Raw genomic sequence first — 21,041 nt, 5'->3', positions numbered from 1 at the left:
CACAAGTGGACCGACTCCGCAGCCTGCACGATGATCTCTGTCACCCAGTGGTCACCTGCTTTTATCACTTCATTAAAAGCCCGCAATCTGCCCTACTCCATCGAGGAAGTCAGGGCTATCACTAGAGACTGCCAGGTCTGCACGGAGTATAAACCGCACTTCTACCGGCCAGACCGTGCACGCCTGGTGAAGGCCTCCCGCCACTTTGAACACCTCAGCGTGGACTTCAAAGGGCCCATCCCCTCCACCGACCGCAACACATACTTCCTCAATGTGGTCGACGAGTACTCGAGATTCCCCTTCGCCATCCATTGCCCCGACATGACGTCTGCCAAGGTCATCAAAGCCCTTAACACAATCTTTGGTCTGTTCGGATACCCCGCCTATGTCCACAGCGACCTGGGATAGGACTTCTCTTCATAAACTAATTATGCTAGGCTGATGAGTGGGGTTCAAATTGATTTGCAGAGGTGGGATATCCTTGGCGGGCAGGGTTCAGACGCTTAAGAGGAATGTCCTTCTGATGTTTTTATTTCTTTTTCATTGTCTCCCCAAATCATTTTTTGCTGAAGTCAATAAGATGATAAGCTTCCTTCATTTCAGCAGGCAAGGCCTCAAGGATTCCTGCGTAATTTACCTCTTAATTTATCTTGGCACCTTCGCCCGTCCTCCTGAGTAGGATCTTATCTCTGACCAAGGTGGGTGAGGGAAAGATTTTGGAAATTTATGGCCAGATCCTGTTGGCAGAGCAGGCACCGTTGGATGAGGTAAGGAGGAAGTAGGAGGGGAGTTGTATCCAGTTTTTGAGGAAGGGGTGTTGAGTGAGGCTCTTTGCAGGTTCAATTCACCTTCCTCTTGTGCTAGTTCAAAGTGATACACCAGGCACATCTGACCCAGGCGAGGGTGAGTGTTTTTTTCTTGGGGTTGGAGAATAAGTGCGAACATCGTTCTCGGGGACTGCCGAATCAGACCCATATGTTCTGGTCGTGTGCTAAACTCGGAAGCTTTGAGGTCTCCTTCTTTTACACCGTATCAGGGATCCTTGATATCGAGCTGGAGCCTTGTCCGCAGGTGGACATTTTCAATGTTTTGGACTTACCGTTGCTGCTGACGGGGGTGAAGGCGGATGTCCTTGCCTCCACCTCATTGATAGCCCGGAGGTGAATTCTACTGGAGTGGAGTTCTCCTACTCTCTCAGTGCCTTGGCTTGGTTGGGAGATCTACAGGAGTTCCTATACCTAGAGAAGGTTAAGAATACCATTAGGTTGGTAGAAGGTTTCTACTCGAGATGTCAGCCATTCATTTCCCTTTTCAGAGAGTTAGTCACCAGTCTATATTTAACTATAGATAGGTGGGTGGGGGGAGGGGGTTAATGCGGTTGGTAATTTTTGAAGGTGACGTTCATATCTATATGTATTTGTTGACTCGTGTGGATTTGTTTTGTGATAATAAAAACTTATTTTTTCCAATAAGAACTTATTTTTTAAAAATCATATAATTCCTACCGTGCAGAAGGAGGCCATCCAGCCCATTGAGTATGCACAAACCCTCTGAAAGAGCACCCCACCCAGCCCCATTCTGCAACCCCACCCAACCCTTGGACACTAAGGGGCAATTAAGCATGGCCAATCCATCTAACCTGCGCTGGACTGTGGAAGGAAACCGGAGCACCCAAAGGATACCAGCACGGACATGGGAAGAACATACAAATTCCACACTGACAGTCACCCAAGGTCAGAATCGAACCGGTCCCTGGCACTGTGAAACACCACTGAGCCACTCTGCCACCCAGGAACTGTAAATTCTATTTTAGATTAACAGTCCTCGTACATGTGGATAGGAAGTGTAGTGCAATGTACTTTTATCACCTTCTTTAAAGGAAAGTTAAAATTTAGTAATACATATTGGGCTTGTAATCTACCATGGAATCTAACTCATGGCATAGGTAACAGTAAGTATTGGTGATGATATTCATTCCGAGTTCTTTAATTATTTTGATTCAAACTGTATACATCAGACTTAATCTTGCTCCTTTCTAAAATCAACTGGTCACTGTAAATTTAGTAAATTTAAACTGCTATTACCAGCATCAGACCCTGTTTCCTCTAAATATTCCTTTGTGGTTGCATTTCTGATGTGACTAATTCAGAAATGTAACAATGCAAATGTTCACCGGTTAGTTCATCAGCTCTTGTGGTTACACCACACAGTTCACATCCTGCTACTGACCTGTCACCTCTATCAGCCTTACACTGGCAAAGTATATGGTGATGCCTGTCATTCATGGTGTAGGCCTCACACCCCCTCTACTCTCATACTGATTCTACTCTTGATCTGAGAACATTAAAATATGAAAAAAAACAAATGCAACAAATTAGATTGCAACATGCCTACCCCACAATTTTGAAACCATAAAACCTGTTACCATAACCAGTTAGTTTTTGTCTGGTTTAAACTTAGACCAGTTGTAATTAAATTGTGGCACATGACTATCTGGGCAAGATTTCCACCAATCAGACCAGGAGAGCAGAGAGTTGCTAATGTCAGATAATCACCCAATAATCTCAATGGAATCTGCCAGCCAATTGCCTGATGACCCAGGTGAACCATGCCAGCCAATCACCTAACAGTCTCAGTGGAGCCTGCTGTCAATCAGACTATCTCCTGATCGTCCCAGTGAACTGTGCCAGCTAGTCATCCAATAGTCTAAGTGGTATCTGCCAGCCAATTAGTGAACTGTGCCACCAGTCATCCAATAGTCTAAGTGGTGTCTGCTAGCCAATCACCTAATAGTCCTGTTGAACCACTCTTGCAGCCACTCTTGAAGGGATTGTACTTTCACACTGACCAGGGGCAGCACAGCGGTTAGCACGCCTGCCTCACAGCCCCAGGGACCGGGGTTCAATTCTGGCCTCGTGTGACTGTCTGGTGTTTGCTTTTTTAAATATCAAAATGTATCCAATTTAGTGTGGCCAATCCACCTACCCTGCACATCATTTTTTAAAGCTGTGGGGGTGAGACCTGCGCGGACGAGGAAAGAACGTGCAAATTCCACAGAGTGACCCAGGATCGAACCGCCCTGTGTGGGGTTTGCACTTTCTCCCCATGTCTGTGTGGGTGCTCTGGTTTCCTCCCACAGTCCAAAGGTGTGTAGGTTAGGCAGGGTTACAGGGGTGGTGTGGGGGCCGAGGTTAAGGTGCTCTATTGGAGGGTCGGCGCCAGCTCGAATGACCTGCATTGTACGCATTCGATGATTCTATGAACTCCTCTTTGTGTCTTCCTCTGCAAAAAAAAGGGCAACACGGTAGCATTGTGGATAGCACAATCGCTTCACAGCTCCAGGGTCCCAGGTTCGATTCCCCGCTGGGTCACTGTCTGTGTGGAGTCTGCACATCCTCCCCGTGTGTGCGTGGGTTTCCTCCGGGTGCTCCGGTTTCCTCCCACAGTCCAAAGATGTGTAGGTTAGGTGGATTGGTCATGATAAATTGCCCTTAGTGTCCAAAATTGCCCTTAGTGTTGGGTGGGGATACTGGGTTATGGGGATAGGGTGGAGGTAGTGGAGGGTGGAGATAGGGTTGACCTTGGGTAGGGTGCTCTTTCCAGGAGTCGGTGCAGACTCGATGGGCCGAATGGCCTCCTTCTGCACTGTAAATTCTATGAATCTATGAACCGTGCCAGCCAATCACCTAATAGTCCTGTTGAACTGTGCCAGCCAATCACCTAATAGTCCTGTTGAACCATGCCAGCCAATCACCAGATAGTTTTAGTGGTGTCTGCCAGCCAATCAGAATGTTGTCTGATAGCTCCAGTGAAATATGCCAGTTGGTTGCCTGGTTGCCACTGCTAAAATCCAGCCCTAATTGAAGAAACTGTCCAATCAGCATTCGGCTAGCAAGCTGTGACTGGGAATCAAGCACCCAGAGCCTCCTCATGGCTGCGGCCCATCAATTTAGCAAGTGGCCTGGCCAACCTCTGGGCTGGAAAAGGCAGGTCAGTGGGGGTGCAGACATCTCCAATCTCAAATGTGAACAGGGGGAGGGTGGGGAAGAGGTGGGCGACTCAGAGCTGCAGCGGCAGAACGTCACTGTGGAAACCAAAGAAGCACTTCTGTTCCTTCCGTACACTCTAAAACAAGAACTAACTTGTCTTGGCTCTTTCTCAACTGAGCTGCCAGTTGATACTGGGCAGAGTGAACATGGTGCAGGGTCTTCCTCTTCGTAAGTGACCAACACAGTCCTGTATGTGTCACAGGATTATAATTTACTTCAAATCTCCAAATCCAGGCAGCAGGCCTGCTGACTCCCCATCTAAATCTTTGAGTACATCATGCCAGCCATAGAGGTGGCAGGAACAGGGCAGTAAGTCATTGCCCATCAGTTTTGGGGTGCGGATTCATCACTTAAGAAGACTCAAAATCTGTCTCTCTATGAGAGGAGTATATACTAGTTTTTGCGTATAGGTCAGTTAACTGAATGTACACTGGTGCTATCAGAGGGGCAGACAGACATGGGCAGCAAAGACCAAATGAAGCGAGTGCCTTTTTGTTGCATGGGCAATGAAATAGGGCCAGAGGTGATACAACCTATGGTGCATTGGGCCTAGGCTAGTGAACGGAACCTGCAAATAAGGACAGTTTTGAATCAGGTTAAGTAGATTACATAATGTATTCCCCATCTGACTCACATCAAGGATCCTAGAGTAGGAGGGAGCAGGGAAAGGAAAACCAACTTTATTCAGTTTACAACAACCACAGGTGGAAAATAAAATAGAGAGGAAGTAACCGTATTAATTAGAGTGTCAACTTTTACCAGTTACCTGCCTTATATTTTATGTTTGGGTATAATGGGGAGACCTTGTGTAGAATTTTCCCAATGCACAACTGTACCTTCAGTAGGAGATTGGCAGGAACCTTGGAGAATTTTAGCTATTGATGTTGTTTCTCCAGAAGTCCTCCAGTAATTGTGGTGATCTGAGACAAGTTAAACATTAATGGAATAGAATTATTCTTGATTCATTTATATCATGGAGGTCATTGTTGGACAATGAGAGCTGTCATTGAGGCCCTGGGAAACCAGTCACCTGGTGTGAAACGTTGGGCATCTTGAGTTGTTCTTTCTTTCCATGACATATATGTTGCTCTGGACAGGTAAGGTTTCAGACAGCTTTTAATGCACCAATGTATGAATAGCAGTGATATTGTAAATCACAGTATAAATCAGGAAATTAGACATGCATGCAGCAAGGGCAATACTGTGATCATGCGGGATTTCAATTTACATATAGGCTGGGTAAATCTAATTAGTACTAACATTGTGAGGATGACTTCTTGGAAATCATGCAAGATGGTTTTGTAGAGCAATGCATTAAGGGTCCAGCTACCCGACCCCCCGCTGAAGTGTAGGTGATGAAGGTAAGACTCTTTACATAATTCCATGTAGTCAAACCATGCACGGTGGCACAGTGGTTAGCATTGCTGCCTCACCATTCGCGGGTCCCGGATCCAATTCCGGCTTCAGGTGACTGTGTGAAGTTTGCACTTTCTCCCCGTGTCTGCGTGGGTTTCCTCCGGGTGCTCCAGTTTCCTCTCACATGCTAAATTGCCCCTTAGTGTCCAAAAGATGAGGTGGGGTTACTGGGTTTAAGTAGGGTGCTAGGGTGCTCTTTCCAAGGGCCAGTGCAGACTCGATGGGTTGAATGGCTTCCTTCTGCACTGCAAATTCTATGATTCTATGAATTCATTGTCTGCATGTGGGAAACAGATACCAAACATGCAAATGCTGTCCTTCCTTCCTTTGCAGGTGTCTATTTTCCTCTTCTAAATCCCAGATACTGGTGGGCAATACCTTTGAATTGGAGCCACTATTGTATTGATGGAAAACGTAACAGCTAATTTCCCCACATCACAACCCCACAAACAGCAATGAGACAATTGAATCAAGTCATCTGTTTTAGTGATGTTAACTGAGGGATAAACATTGCCCAGGGGAACTAGCCTGGGGTTGTTCAAATAGTTTCATAGGATCCCTTACATACACCTGAGGAGGCATAAAAGAGCTTTGTTTAAGTAGATTATCAGAGAAACAACTTCCAACGATGCAGCATTCCCTCACTGTGCTGAATGTCCAATCTCTGTCAGTGAGTTCAATGAATGCCTCCTTCACTGATGTCTCTCTGTTCTTGAAGAGTCCCTTTGGTTAGGTGTCAGATTTCTGTCAGTATAACAGTAGTGGGTTAGTGAGTGCCTAGTGAAGGCTTTTTATAACTGTGAGGCAGCTTAACATGATGTACATTCTTTGGGAAAGAAATAGTTAGTAGGTGAAATTAAAAAGAGGCAGTAACTGTGAGGACAGAAGTAGGTATTGGGTATGAATGCAAGCAAAAGGAAGTGTGGTGGAGTTGTAAATGGAAAAAGCCTGGAAAGTGGAAGAGAGTTTATGTGCGTTCCAGTGCTATTTAGAGAGAAACGGAAATGTGAAGAGGAGTTGTACCTTAGCAGTTTTGGTGAGGTCATTAAGTTTCTCCATGAACTAAAGCCACAGACATTGACCTATTCAACATCCTCTCTCTATTGCTGCCAACTGATTTATCAGACACTCAAGGGAGCGAAAGAGAGGCACTACCTTGCTCAGAATTTCTTTCATAAGCACCTCTATGACTGTACCAGTGCATTGGATAGCCCTGGAAGACATCATGCTGCTGCTTCATTATCTCACTCTCCACTGACTATCTCTGAAGTTCACTTCCCACTTTAAAAGTCTGCAGCCTTGTTGGCAAACTTCAAAGTCTCCCAATCAGTGAACCAACTAGGAAGTAGTTGCCAGATCACCAAAAACCGATGAGGCAGAGATCCTGTCCACTGCCTGCAGTATATGTGCTTCACACTGAAATCAACTCTGCCTCATGACTACCTCCTCCGCTTGTTGTTATAAAAATCCTATGTAAGCATACATCTGGAAGTCATTGCTTCAGCAAACTTCAAATCAGGAGATTTAAGACTCAAATGATTTTCCAATAGTTGGAAAGAAACTGAAAAATGCACTTCCACAAGTTGTATTTACTACATATTATACAGAACTTTGTTCAAAAGTCATAATAATAACAATAATCTTTATTATTGTCACAAGTAGGCTTACACTAACACTGCAGTGAAGTTACTGTGAAAAGTCCCATGCTTTAAGAATAATAAATCCTTTAATATTAGAGTCATAGAATTTTTACCGGACGGAAAGAGGCCCCTTGGCCCATCGTGCCCATGCCGGCCATCGCGCTCCTATCTGTTCTCATCCCATTTTCCACCACTTTCCCTGTAACCTTGTATGCTCTGATATTTCAAGTGCTCATCTAAATACTTCTTAAATGCTGTGAAGGTTCCCGCCTCTACCATCCTTTCAGGGTGAGTTTCAGATTCTAAACACCCTTTGGGTGAAACATTCTTTTCCTTACTTTCCCTCTAAACCTCCTGCTCCTTACTTTAAATCTGTGCCGCATTCTGCTCTATATTTGTAAATTCAATTTCCAGTAATTTTAGTCTGTAAACCTCTGGTCGTTTTGGTAAATAATCTCCGCCATTCACAAGTGAGTTTAGCATCAGGGTGCAAAGCTACTTTAAGTTCAATAACTAAATGACTATAAGAAGGACAATTGTTAGTCCCCAGGACATATCTCTTCAAGGGCAGAATAGGATGGAAATTCTGGGTTGCTGAAGGAAAAGAACTGCTGAAGAGAAATAGCTGATTGAAACAAGAGTTGGTGCCCAACACCCTGAAATCATTAAAAATGGCAGCTTTGTCTGTCAAATTAGCCATTCACCCTCTATTTTGGTGCTTTTTTTATACAGCGCTACTTTAGAATAAATGTGTGGGTCTCTGTTCTTTTAAATATGGCTGAAAATGAGAATAATAAAATCTAAATCCATTTGACTGCAGATTCAATGGCATTTGGCTGACTTAGGCAGTAGTGAGTGTTTGATTAATTGCTGGTTTGGCCCCACTGTGCTACTAATCTCATTGTAAAAAATGAAGGGAAATTTGAAAGCAAACATTCGCTTGAATATTTTCCTTCCACTTGGAAGAACTTATATTATGAAGGCATGAATTATTCCACAGAATGTTGGTCCAATTATTTTCATCCAGCAGTGCTAAATTTATTTTTAAAAATGTATTATAAAAATTAACGACAGCCAGCTTAAAAATAGCTCACAATATGTAGCCCTATAATTCCTGGTAAAAGTCCGAGAGGTTTTACTGGAAGCGCTAGTTTCTGGAATTCAGGCTCCTTTGAGGGCAACAGCTTTTGCAATTGGAATAACCAAAGGAAGCTTTCAGTAATCGTCAATTGTATATTTTTTTAAATTATTGTTGAGTATTCAGCTTTTTGTTTTATAAATTTAGAGTACCCAATTCATTTTTTCCAATTTAAGGGTCAATTTAATGTGTTCAATCCACCTACCTTGCACATCTTTGGGTTGTGGGGGCGAAACCCACACAAACACAGGGAGAATGTGCAAACTCCAGACGGACAGTGACCCAGAGCCGGGATCGAACTTGGGACCTCGGCGCTGTGAGACTGCAGTGCTACCACTGCCCCACCGTGCTGCTCTGTATTCAGCTTTTAATGACCACTGTTTAAAAGTAGACTGCTTTGAAGCTTATTGTTATCACAGATAGCATCCATAACTGTATCACATGTGGTCTTAAAATATGTCTGTACAATTGAATGCAGTGGCGAGGTGGGTGTTTTGGTCATAATACTATTTGTAATATAATAATAAGAGCAAATTAGGAAAGTCCCTGAAAGTGGGCATTGGGATTGGGATGTATGGTTAACCACCTGCCTAAACAACCCACCTACCACCCCGCAGCGCCCCCCCTGCCACCATCAATTCGTCCGATGCAGGCAGTACTCAAGCCTCATGCTGCCTGTTCAATACCAAGGTAGTAATGTCCAGCCACCAGTAAACGCACTGCTGAGTGATTTAGGACATCCAGGTTTTCGTAAAACATAGGTTTGTACAGTTAAAGTAGCCTCCGCTACTTAAAACCAATCTTCACTTTAAAGGGGAGGTGTAGTTTGCGTGCTGCCAGAAGACAAGGGGTGCGATCGAATGGCCACATCGCCCATGACTCGGTGACGTGACGAGGCTGATCCTCTCGCTAGACTTGCGATGCTCAGAACGTCTCACCAGGTCTAACGAGATCCCGCGAGATGTTGTGATATGATTTCGCCCTCGCTGGACGAGATCCAGATTTACATATTTAAGTGAGCCATTAGGCTCACTGCTTCTCCCGAAGCCCAGGAACAAACATCCGTGCCTGGGAGTCCTCTCCATGACGCCATTTAGCTTGGTCTACAAAATGTAGACCAGGCATAAAGGCACCTGGGGGACCTCTCAGGCTGTCGGAGGACCCCTGCTGGTCAGGCTCTGCGCAGGTAGTACTCTGGCACTCTTACTGCCACCTGGACATATTGGCACTGCCAGCCGGGTACCCTGGGTTCAAACTTGGCACTGTTAGGGTGCCCAGATGGCATTGTCAGGCTGACAGGGGCACTGCCAGAGTGCCCAGCTAGCGGTGTTAAGGTGCTCAAGTGCCAGGTTGCCCATAACAGAGATCAAGCTTGGGGGTGCCCTGCCCTAAAATCATGGAGTGATGGGGGGCTCAAGGACCCCCTAAAAGCTAAATTGGGTCATTGGAGGGGTCCTATGGTGGGGAGTCAGAGGGAGGGGGCAAGAGATTGCGGCAGCATTTTAAAATGGTGCCACGATCTCTACCTGAACTGGTGAGCTGAGCTTGTCAGTGTAGGAAGCGAGGTAAGTGCAGCCTTGGTGGGGCATTCCTCGCCGAGGCCAAATCAACAGTGTCCCGTTTGATCGCAGGGTCATTCTCGGTGTTGCAGGTGCCAAGAAACACCCCACTATACATACTCAAAAGGGGATTCTGTTTTTTGGGCATTAAATCACACTCAAGATAGGAACAGGGGTTCACTATGCTACCTGCAAAGCCAGTTCTGTCATCCAATACACTCATGGTTGATCTTGGATTTCAACTCCACTTTCCTGTCTTATGGCCCATGTGCCCTGATTCCCTGAGAAACCAAACATCTATCTATCATTGTCAATTGTCGCAAAAAACCCATCTGGTTCATTAATGTCCTTCAGGGAAGGAAATACGCGGTCCTGCATGTGACTTCAGATCCACAGCAAAGTGGTGGACTCTTAAATTTCCTCGGGAATGGGCAATAAATGTGGGGCCCAGCCAGCGACGCCCACATCCCATTAATGAATTTCAAAAACAATTCAGCCCTAAGAAGAGAGATCAATAGAGTATCCACAACTCTGGGGTAGATCATGCCAAAGATTTGTGTGAAGAACTCAATGTCAGTCCAAAATGATCAGCCCCTTTTCTTGAAACTGTGCCCTTGTGTTCTGGATTCCACAGTCAGTAGAATCAGTCTGTCAGTGTCTGTCCTCTCAAACCCCTTCATTTTATTTCAATAAAATAATCTCTCATTCTTCTAAATGCCAGAGATTATGGAATCAATTTACTCAGCCTCACATCATGGGACAATTTTCTCATCTCAGAGACTAATCTATTGAACCTTAACCAATGCAAGTATATCCTTCCTTAAAATTTCACACAATATTCCAGGTGTGGTCTGAATAAATAGTGTTCAATTGTAGAAATATCTTTGTTATTGTTGTAACCCAATCCCCTTGAAATAAAGGCCGAAATTTCATTTGTCTTCCTCAATGCACCTCATAGATACTCACAGAATTTACAATGGAGAAGGAGGCCATTCAGCACATCGAGTCTACACCGGCCCTTGAAAGAGCACATTACCTAAGCCCACACTTCCACCCTATCCCCGTAACCCAGCAACCCCACCTAACTTTTGGACACTACTGGGCAATTTAGAATCATAGAATTTACAGTGCAGAAGGAGGCCATTCGGCCCATTGAGTCTGAACCAGCCCTTACAAAGAGCACCCTAATGAAGCCCACGTATCTACCCTATCCCCGTAACCCAGTAACCCTCACTTACAATTTCTGGGCACTAAGGTTAATTTAGCATGGTCAATCCACCTAACCCGCACACTTTGAACTTGGGAGGAAACCGGAGCACCCGGAGGAAACCCACGCAGGCACGGGGAGAATGTGCAGACTCCACACAGACAGTGACCCAAGCCGGGAATCGAACCTGGGACCCTGGAGCTGTGAAGCAACTGTGCTCACCACTATGCTACCGTGCTGCCCACTAGCATGACCAATCCACCTAATCCGCACATCTTTAGACTGTGGGAGGAACCGGAGCGCCCGAAGGAAACCCATGGTGACACGGGGAGAACGTGCAGACTCCGCAAAGTCAGTGACCCAAGCCGGGAATCGAATCTGGGTCCCTGGCGCTGTGAAGCACTGTGCTACTGCGCCATCCGGAATGCAAATTTTCTGCATCCCTTGTACCAGCACACCCACCTCAATCTGAACATCAACATTCATAGGTTGCATGCCTTTTTAAAAATTTCCTGCTTTTCTATTTTTATGACCAAATTGAATAGCCTCACACTTCCCCATATTGTACGTCACCTGCCATCTTGTGCCCATTCACTCATTTATACATCCCTTTGTAACCTCTCTGTTTTCCTCCTCACCGTTTACATTTCCACCCAGCTCTGTATCATCAGCAAATTTCGATACATTGCTTTCGTCTAATTGTCTAAGTCATTAATAATAATAATAATCTTTATTGTCACAAGTAGGCTTACATTAACACTGCAGTGTAGTTACTGTGAAAAGCCCCTAGTCACCACATTCCAGCACCTGTTCAGGTACACAAAGGGAGAATCCAGAATGTAGTAATGACCTAATATAGATTGTTACGACACCCTGGACTAGTGTGCGATCAATTGCCGCCCCACTTGACCCAGAAACATCACATCTGAAGGTAACCTTTTTTCTAAATACCCAAAGTCTTTGGTATTTGCCTGCCCAATAACTTCAGTCACCAGGTTTGTAAATTTAAACACAATTAATTTTTATTAATAAAAATAACTATAATTAAATAGGCAGCAAAAACAACTAGTTCACTATTATCTAATTCCTAACCCCCCCCCCCCCCTCTTTAACTTGTCCCACCCTCTATAAACACAAGACAGACAAACACAAAGGGGAAAGAGGGGTGGAAAGAAAAATAATATGAAGAGTAATAGGATAAAAGTTTCTGTTTCAGATGGACACCTTCCAATGCATCTTTCTTTTTAGTGCAGGCCTTCAGTTGGGTGTTCTTGCTTTCAGTCCTCAATGGTTTTCACTGTAGATTCATTAAGATCTCAAGACCTCTGTGCAGATTCAGAAACAGCAGGCAGGAAGCATTTTTGGAGAGAGAGCAATTCACAGCCTCTGCTCTCAGCATCCAAGACTTTTCTCTTCCTGTGTCCTAAGAAAACAGCTTCTCTTCACTGCCTGCTTTCCCACCTATTTAGTGTCATCTGCAAATTTTGCTTTGTTACACTCTGTCCCTGATTGTGGATTTATATAGGGCTGGATTCTGAGACTAAGTGCTGCGCCAACGTGGGAACGGTGGTGTTTTATGACGGAAAAAATGGCGCAAAACAGCCACTGATCCTCCGTCTGATTGCGGGGCTAGCAGGCACGCAGCATAGTGCCCCCCCGGCTCTAACTGCGGATATGGCCCGAGAATTGCTGGGTCCATGACTGCGCATGCGCACGGCAGCGGCCTGCTGTCTGGCTCGAGTGAGTAGATACAACGCCCCCTATCAACCCCCCCCAAAGGAGCACCCACCCCCCCCCAACTCCCCATGCGACCCCAGCCTTCCCTCCACCTCCTCCCCCTCTAGCCCCCTACCCCTCCTACACACCCCCTCCCCCACCACTGTGAACCACACGTGTGGCTAACGATGCCCTCCCTGTGTCTCCTCAGGAAAAGCTCTCCCATAATCGGCGGGAGAGGGCCCAGATTTGTGGATGGGTGTTAGACATAAGAATCCTCACCTCCTTCGAGGAGCGGGTCCTGGAGGTGACTGGGGTGGCTGAAGACAGATTGGTCAGCCACGCGGAGGCTGGCAGATGCCACAGAAGTGAGGAAGCACCGGGATCCTCTGTCACACAGGTTTGTTATTGGCTTACTGACTGACCTATCCCTCCCACTGACCACATGTTGCGTTTCCCACAGGTCCTCCAGAAGACGGTGCCGGCCAATCCCGGGCGGCCCCCTCCCCTGACTCTGAGGAGAACATCTCGTCGAGGCACAGCAGTTATCTCCACCCTCCACAAGTGCAGATACACTGACCTCGGTGGGACATGCTAGTGGACTGGCTTCTTTCGCACAATCTGGTGAGCACCACACCGCTGATGATGTACATCAGGTGGAACCCCCAGGCGAGACAACAGTTGGAGGGCTGCTGGATCCCAGGACCCAGCTGGGTCCTAGCCCGATGCTGACCCTGTGGAACAGAGGTACTTGGGGTTGATGGAGATGAAAGGGACCAACCTGGATATTCAATGGGCGATGTTAGCGTCACTCCAGCAGATCTATAGCCGCTTGGAGGAGTCCCAGAGGCTAGGGGAGCAGGAGATGTCGCCGGTAATGCATGGCACCAAGGCCAAAACTGCTAGAGGAGAGCCTGGTGCACAACGTCAGCACCATTACTGGAGGTGTCCACGGCGTCGCGCAGTTGTTGATGTCCATGGCCAAGGGTCTCGAGAGAATATCCGACTCGCTGGGGATGTCACCCAGTACCAGGCTGACCTTGATCAAGTTCTGCGGCTCATGACTTGCTCTCAGATGGGAATGGCCGAGACACTACGGAGCCTGTCCAGGCCGCAGGTCGGCATTTCCTAGGCGCTGAAGAGCATGGCCCAGGTCACTGAGGAGCATCGCTGAGGACATCAACATGATGGTGCAGACACCGGGGAGCCACCAGGGAGGCAGAGCCAGATGATGCAGGGGCAGCCGGGCTCGAACCATCCCAAGGTGACCTCACAATTCCAAGAGCACCAATTGAAAGAAGAGGATGCTGGGTGCCAGGCCGGACCCGGCCCATGGAGTGGCAATGGTGTCCACCAGCTCCCCCAAGTTCCACCCCTCTGATGAGGTTGCGTTTCGCAGTTAGCACACAGGACAGGGTGGCACGGTTGTGCATGTGCTGCCGGCTAGTGAGTCGGGACCTTCCTGCCTCATGGCCCCCAGAGGACGCCCGCCAGGGTCATCGAGAGCCACGGGACAAGATAGGCAGCTGGCTGCCTCCACTTCTGATGTGCATCTTGGGGACACACCTAGACATAGTGGTAGAGCTAGGAGGGCAAAGCATGTTGTGGATCCCTGAGTGTACCGGGGAAGGAGACAGGGGGTGGGAGTGGAGGGTAGATAGGGGGTGGACAGGGGAGGTGGACTTGGGGGTTGCAGCACCTGTGGGGGAGGCACCGTCGGAAGTGGGGTTTGTGCAACACATTAAACACCTTTTCGCAAAACCATTATGATGCCTCTGTCACTTTCTTCCGCAATGTGAGCTGACCCCCGGATCCTCGGCATAGCTCTCCAGGCACACCCCTCCCCGTCGTGCTCCTCCAGCCTCTGGACATGTCCCCGGAGCGGTGTCCCATCCTCAGGGTGTTTGGACGCTGCGTGTGTGGTGTTGCCTCCCGTAGTGCTCAAGCACAGTGTCCAGGCATCAAGCTGTGATTCGGATGCTCGGCAATGACTCCCACATACCAAATGGTCTGCCCAACCACAGGAATCTGTGAAGTGCTCACCAAACCACGATTGCCAATTCCCTATCAGCAATAGCCTTAAGACGCGCAGCCAGAGACCTCGGCAGTCAATGGCGGTTATAGGTGGTCATTGGGACAGATGGGCAGGGACAAAGGTCGCCCCTGGAATGGGTAAACGATCCAGGGGTTGACATGGTGTAGCCACGAGCGGTTGTCCACGCAGCGCACCCACCCACCCTCCCCCATGGCGGCCCACCCCTGCTTAGGATCCCCCCCCCCCCCAAGCACTGGGGTGGTAAGCCCAGCACCCCCAGGCTCTTTGCCTGTGTGCAAAGATGACTACTCACCTCCTCAGCTCCCCACAGAAGCCCTTCCACCAAGTTCACGTTTTTCAAAAGGAGTACTAATCGGCGCCAACCTGAACATTTGCTGTGGAGGCCACTTGATGACAGAAGGCTCTCGTTAATGGGGAAATGGGGCTTAAGTGGTGATAATTGGTTTCTCGCCACGCTACGGCGAGATCCCAATTTTGCCTTTGGGTGCGGGTCGGTTGCATCTTGTTTTAGGCTTCTCTCGCTATTCACCAGCCTCGCTATGCTTGAGCAAGATGGGAACTTCCAATGACGATGATGTGCTGATCAGCCGCATGTTAGGTGGCTCCCCGCCTGTCAACCTGAAAAATAGCCACTTTTCAATGATAATTTGCCAAAAAGACGCAGCAACTCATTCCCCAACTTTAGTAAGTCACCAAAGGTGAACTGGACATTTCTGAATTCTCCCTCAGCGTATCCGACCATGCGCAGGAGTGTGGTGACCAGGAGATTTTCACAGTAACTTCATTGCAGTGTTAATGTAAGCCTCCTTGTGACACCAATAAAGATTATTATGATTATTATTACTGCTGCTGGCCTACAGTATTTCATGGATGCCCATTTTTGAGTTGCTAGATCTGTTTGAAATCTATCCCATTTAGCCCGGTGGTGGTGCCACATAACACAATGGATGATATCCACAAGGTGAAGATGGGGCTTTGTCATCACAAGCACTATGCAGTGGTCAATCTTACCAATACTGTCTTGGGCAGATGTATTTGTGCTCAGAAGATTGTTGAGGATAATGTAAAGTAGGTTGTCAACTCATAACCTGCCACAGATCCAGATTAACAGCTATATCCTTAAGGACTTGGCCACCTCGGCCAGTTGTGGTGTTACCAAGTCACACTTGATGGTGGACATTGAGGTCCTCTCCCAGAGTACATTCTCTGCCCTTGCTACCTCAAAGCTTCTTCCAATTGGCATTCAACATGGAGGAGTACTGATTCAGCAGCTGAGGGATGCAGCATGTGGTAATCAGCAGGTGGTTTCCTTGCCCATGTTTGACTTGATGCCATGGGACTTCATGGAGATTTTAGAGTTAATGTTGAGGATTCCTGAGAATTAATTCACATTATCAATTGATACAACTGGGCCATTTCAGAGGGCATTTAACAGTCAACCACATTGCTGTGGGTCTGAAGTCATATTTGGCCAATTAAGGTTGACAAATTTCCTTCCTGAATGATAGATAGGTTTTTATAGCAAGAGACAATGGTTGAAGTGGCTGTGTCATTACTGCGGGTAGTTTTTAACTCCAAATAGTTGAATATAAATTCCAGCAAATCCATGGGGGAATTTGAACCCATGTTCCCAGAGCATTAGCCTGGGTCTCTGGATTATTATTAGTGAGCTTCTTCCAGACATGGCCCACACCACAATTGTGCCCATGCAAAATGGATTCCACTTTGATACAAACATGGCACCCAAAGCGCTGATAATATTATGGCCAAATATTGCAGCATGTATGTTTGTTTTTTCTTTTGAGAATACTGATTGGATAATCCATCTCTGCCTTTCCCTGAGGGCCTCGCCATCATATAAATTCAAATCATTCCATGCGACATGAAGACTTAGTTCAGCACGCCAGACACAGAAAAATCTTCAAGACTTGGAAACATCCTGGAAGCTTCTGGCCAGGCAGTTCCAGTGCGGCTATAACACTGGCATCGATTGATATTGTGGAAAATTGCTCAAGTCTGCCCTATCCCCAAAAACTCAGTCAAATCCAAGCCAGCAAATTACAGCCTTATCAGCATACTCCTTATCATAAGCTAAGAGATGGAAGTTGTCTTAAACAGTGCAACCAAGTGACAATGTGCGTAATTGCAAGCCAAGCCAGTGAACAATTGTATTTGACTCCATTCCCTGCAGAATACCCTCCTCGTACTCCACATGACTTTCCCCTCAGAAGCTAAGCTGTTTGAAAAAACCAATCTTCATCAGAATAAATCAGGGAAGCTGAAGCTGCCAGTAGGAAACCATATACAGCTCACCTCTCGGGGCCTTGCAAGTTTCAGATCAATCCAGAAAGTATTATAGCCGCCTGAGTTCTTTTGTGCAGCCAGGAAGAGAATATGATTCCAAACGTCGTGGCCTTTTCCAGCGGTTGCTTTGGGCCTCTGGTTCGGCATCTCACAATCCAAAAAGGATCACAAGCTCATAGAAACGTAGAACATAGGAGCAAGATTAAGCCATTCGGCCCTCTGAGCCTGCCCTGCCATTCATTATGACCCTGGCTGATCATCCAAACTCAATAACCTGTTCCCACTTCTCCCCATTAGCCCCAAGAACCATATCCAACTCTTTCTTGAAAACGTACAATATTTTGTCTCCGACCAGGACAAAGTAATTTACGAATTTTGATCGAAAAGTGTACAAAATTCAATTCAACTTTGAAAGGAAGCAAGTACACATCTCAGTAGCTACCAAGGTTGTTTTAAAAGAAAAACAAATGTCAGAAACACTGAATCATTACAGTGCAGCAAAGGGCCATTCGGTCCATCATGTCTGTCTAGTTCACCGCATGCGCAAATCAACCACTGCCATTCCCTTACTTTCTCCCCATGAATTAGCAAGCATGAACTAGCATGCGGATCATGATTAGGTCTCTGCTCTGGTAAATTAGCGAATTTGGGTGCAATTCTTTGGAAAGATTTCTAAGTGTGGTAGCAAGTGGGAACAGCTACGAGCTTCTCAGCGCTCGACCTAACAAGGCCTCCAATGCTATTCAATGTTAATAGATCCGCTTAATGAGGCCCCATGAACTTCTCGTCCCACATGACTTCTCGCCTGCTGATTCACCAGCACCGCGTTCGCCAGCCCCCCGCTAACAAGGTCAAGCAGCACCTGAGCGGCACTTGCTCAGTCAACCCCAGTCAGCTTGCTGCAATGGTGCCGAGGAGACTTGGCCCCAGAATTCGGCGATGCGGACCTGGGGAGCGTCGCGGTCAAGGCCAGGAGAGATGTACTGTTCCCCTGAGGGTCCTGGAGGGTGAGCCATTGGGCAGCAAATGCTGCCTGGGACGAGATGGTGGCAGCTGTAAGCTAGGGGAGTGTGACCAGGAGGACTGGCCTCTGGTGCCGGAAAACGTTCAACAGGTGGATTGGCCATGCTAAATTGCCCGTAGTGTCCTAAAAAGTAAGGTTAAGGGGGGGGGGGGTTGTTTGGTTACGGGTATAGGGTGGATACGTGAGTTTGAGTAGGGTGATCATTGCTCGGCACAACATCGAGGGCCGAAGGGCCTGTTCTGTGCTGTACTGTTCTAAATCTAAATTCTAAACCTACACTGGGCAGCACGAGTGAGTAGACACCAACAACCCCCCCCAAGACCTTTCCGCATCCACGTGAGCATCCACCACTCCCCCGAACTCTCCATGCGACTCCAACTCTCCCTTCATCCTCCCCTCTCTTCAACCCCCCAACCGTTCCTTCACATCCCCTCCCACCACTGTGAACCACGCGAATGGCTATTGATGCCCTCTCTGCGTCACCTCAGTATAAGCTCTTGCACAACTGTCGGGAGAGGACCCAGACAGGCAGAGGCATGCCGGACTTAAGATACCTCACCTCCTTCGAGTTGGGGCTGAGTGCGTAGGCCGAGGACAGGGTGGTCACCCACGCATAGGTTGGCGGAAGCCGCGGAGGTGAGGAACCACAGAGCCCCACCCAGAGGACACATCAAACGTGAGTTGTTATTGCCTTACTGACTGATCAATCCCTCCCATTGACCACATGTCCATTCTCCCGCAGATCCTCCAGCCGACATGCCAGCCCATCCCAGATGGCCCCTCTCCAGCCTCCCAGGTGACCACCTTTGAAGAGAGCTCCGAGGAAAACACAATTGAGGCATCCCAGCTGAAACCTTCGCATTGGTGACCGCTCTGCCCTCGTCCACCCCCGTCACCTCCAGGGCCCGCTCCTCGAAGGTCGTGAGGATTTTAATGTCCGGCACCCCTCCGCTAGTCTGGGTCCTCTCCCAGCGACTGTGGGAGAGCTTCTCCTGCGGAGACACCCTCCAGCAGTGCAGATACACGCACCTCAGTGGGAAACGCTAGTTCTCAGGCTTCTGGGGCACAATCTGGTGAGCACCACACTGCTGCTGATGAACATCAAGTGGAGGCAAGATCCCCCAGGTGAGACAGCAGTCGGAGGGCTGCTGGATCCTGGGATCCAGTTCCCAGCCAGATGCTGAGCCTATGGAAGAGGTCATCCCGGAGCTGATGGAGATGATAGGGAGCTGTCAGGACATTTAGAGGGAGGCGTCAGCGACACTCCAGCAGATCCATAGCTGATTGGAAGAGTCCCAGAGGCTACATGCGTAGAAGATGTTTCCATCCATGCGTGGCACTGAGGCCAAATCTGTGAGGGTGGCAACCGCAATGGAGAGCCTGGTGCCATGATGACGGTACCATTCGTGAAGGTGTCCAAGGCGTGGTGCAGTTGGCGCCGGCCATGGCTGAGGGTCTAGGCAGAATATTTCCCCATATTTACCCAGCACCAGGCTGACCTTGCTGCGGGACATGTCCTGCTCTCAGGTGGGAATGGCCGAGGTGCTATGAAGCTTGTCCCAGTTGCAGGTGGGCATTGCCGAGGCACTGTAGAGCATGGCCCAGTCACTGAGGAGCGTCGCCAAGGGCAGTGACACGATGGTGTAGGCCTCGGGGAGCTGTCAGGTCTGGCAGCGACAGATGATGCAGGGGCAGTCGGGGCTTGAACCAGCTGCCCCTCCATCCCAAGGTCAAGTCCAGGGCCCTATGGGCACCGACCGGGAGGAGGGGACACTGGGTGGCAACTCGGACTCCTCCCATGGACTGGTGACAGTGGCCACCAGCTCCCCGAGTTACATCCCTCTGATGAGGTTGCATCAGGGCGGCACGGCTGTGCATCTGTCGCTGACAAATGCACCCGAGTCCCCCACAGAGACTTCAGTGCACACCAGCCAGGGGCATTGAAGGTGACAGGGCGAGGTAAGCAGATGTCTGCCTCCACATCTGATGTGCATCCTGGGGATACACCTCAACACGGTAGCACAGTGGTTAGCACTGCTGCTTCACAGTGCCAGGGACCCAGGTTCGATTCCCGGTTTGGGTCACTGTCTGTGTGGAGTCTGCACAATTTCCTTGCGTCTGCATGGGTTTCCTCCGGGTTCTCCAGTTTCCTCCCACAAGTCCCGAAAGATGTGCTTTTCAGGTGAATTGGACATTCTGAATTCCCCCGCAGTATACCCGAACAGGCGCCGGAATGTGGCCCACCGTGGCATGTGGCTATGCGCTGGTGGAGGGTGGGGATGACAGCAGTGACGCATTGATGGTTGCATCCTTGATGCTCTCCTCTGAGATGGTCTCGTGGGAGGCAAGGTAGGGGTCCACCCTGGATGGGCCGACGCCATCGGCTGGAGGACCTGAGGCAGAATGAACATTTGGTCAGTGGGAGGAATGGGTCAGTGTGTATGGAAATAACAACTCACGTTTGACAGGTCCTCTAGGGTGCGCCAATCTTCGCATTGGTGACCGCTCTGCCCTCGTCCACCCCCGTCACCTCCAGGGCCCGCTCCTCGAAGGTCGTGAGGATTTTAATGTCCGGCACCCCTCCGCTAGTCTGGGCCCTCTCCCAGCGACTGTGGGGGAGCTTCTCCTGCGGAGACACAGAGAGGGCTTTGTTAACCACATGTGTGGTTCACGGTGGTGTGGGGGGGATGGTGGTGAAGGATGGGTTGGGTAGGAGGTTGAAGGGGAAGAGGGTGGAGGGAGGGCTGGGAGTCGTATGAAGGGTCGGGGAGGATACTCATGTGGGGGCGGAAAGGTCTCGGGGGGCTGGGGGGGGGGGGGGGGCGTTGGTGTCATCTCACCCATGCTGCCCGGTGTCGATTGTTGACCTTCTTACGGTATTGGAGACCAGACCTCCTGGTCACGTTTGCTGAGCTCTAGGCCACTGCTACTT

The 21,041-nt window shown here is 48.5% G+C and overlaps 2 long non-coding RNA genes across 2 annotated transcripts in view; both read right to left on the bottom strand.

Moving 5' to 3' along the window:
* The window catches only part of LOC119968955, an 80,687-nt gene extending 79,459 nt beyond the window's left edge, over nucleotides 1-1,228 (bottom strand). The window contains exon 1 of the long non-coding RNA XR_005461269.1: nucleotides 1,100-1,228. This is a non-coding gene — a long non-coding RNA (uncharacterized LOC119968955). The remainder of the gene's footprint in view (nucleotides 1-1,099) is intronic.
* The window catches only part of LOC119968954, a 176,432-nt gene that overhangs the window by 133,501 nt on the left and 21,890 nt on the right, over nucleotides 1-21,041 (bottom strand). The window lies entirely within an intron of this gene.

This window comes from Scyliorhinus canicula, chromosome 7 (assembly GCF_902713615.1).
Source record: "Scyliorhinus canicula chromosome 7, sScyCan1.1, whole genome shotgun sequence".
Classification (NCBI taxonomy): Eukaryota; Metazoa; Chordata; class Chondrichthyes; order Carcharhiniformes; family Scyliorhinidae; genus Scyliorhinus; species Scyliorhinus canicula.
The sequence above is the reverse complement of the archived record's forward strand: the minus strand, read 5'-3'. Positions and strand labels throughout refer to the sequence as shown.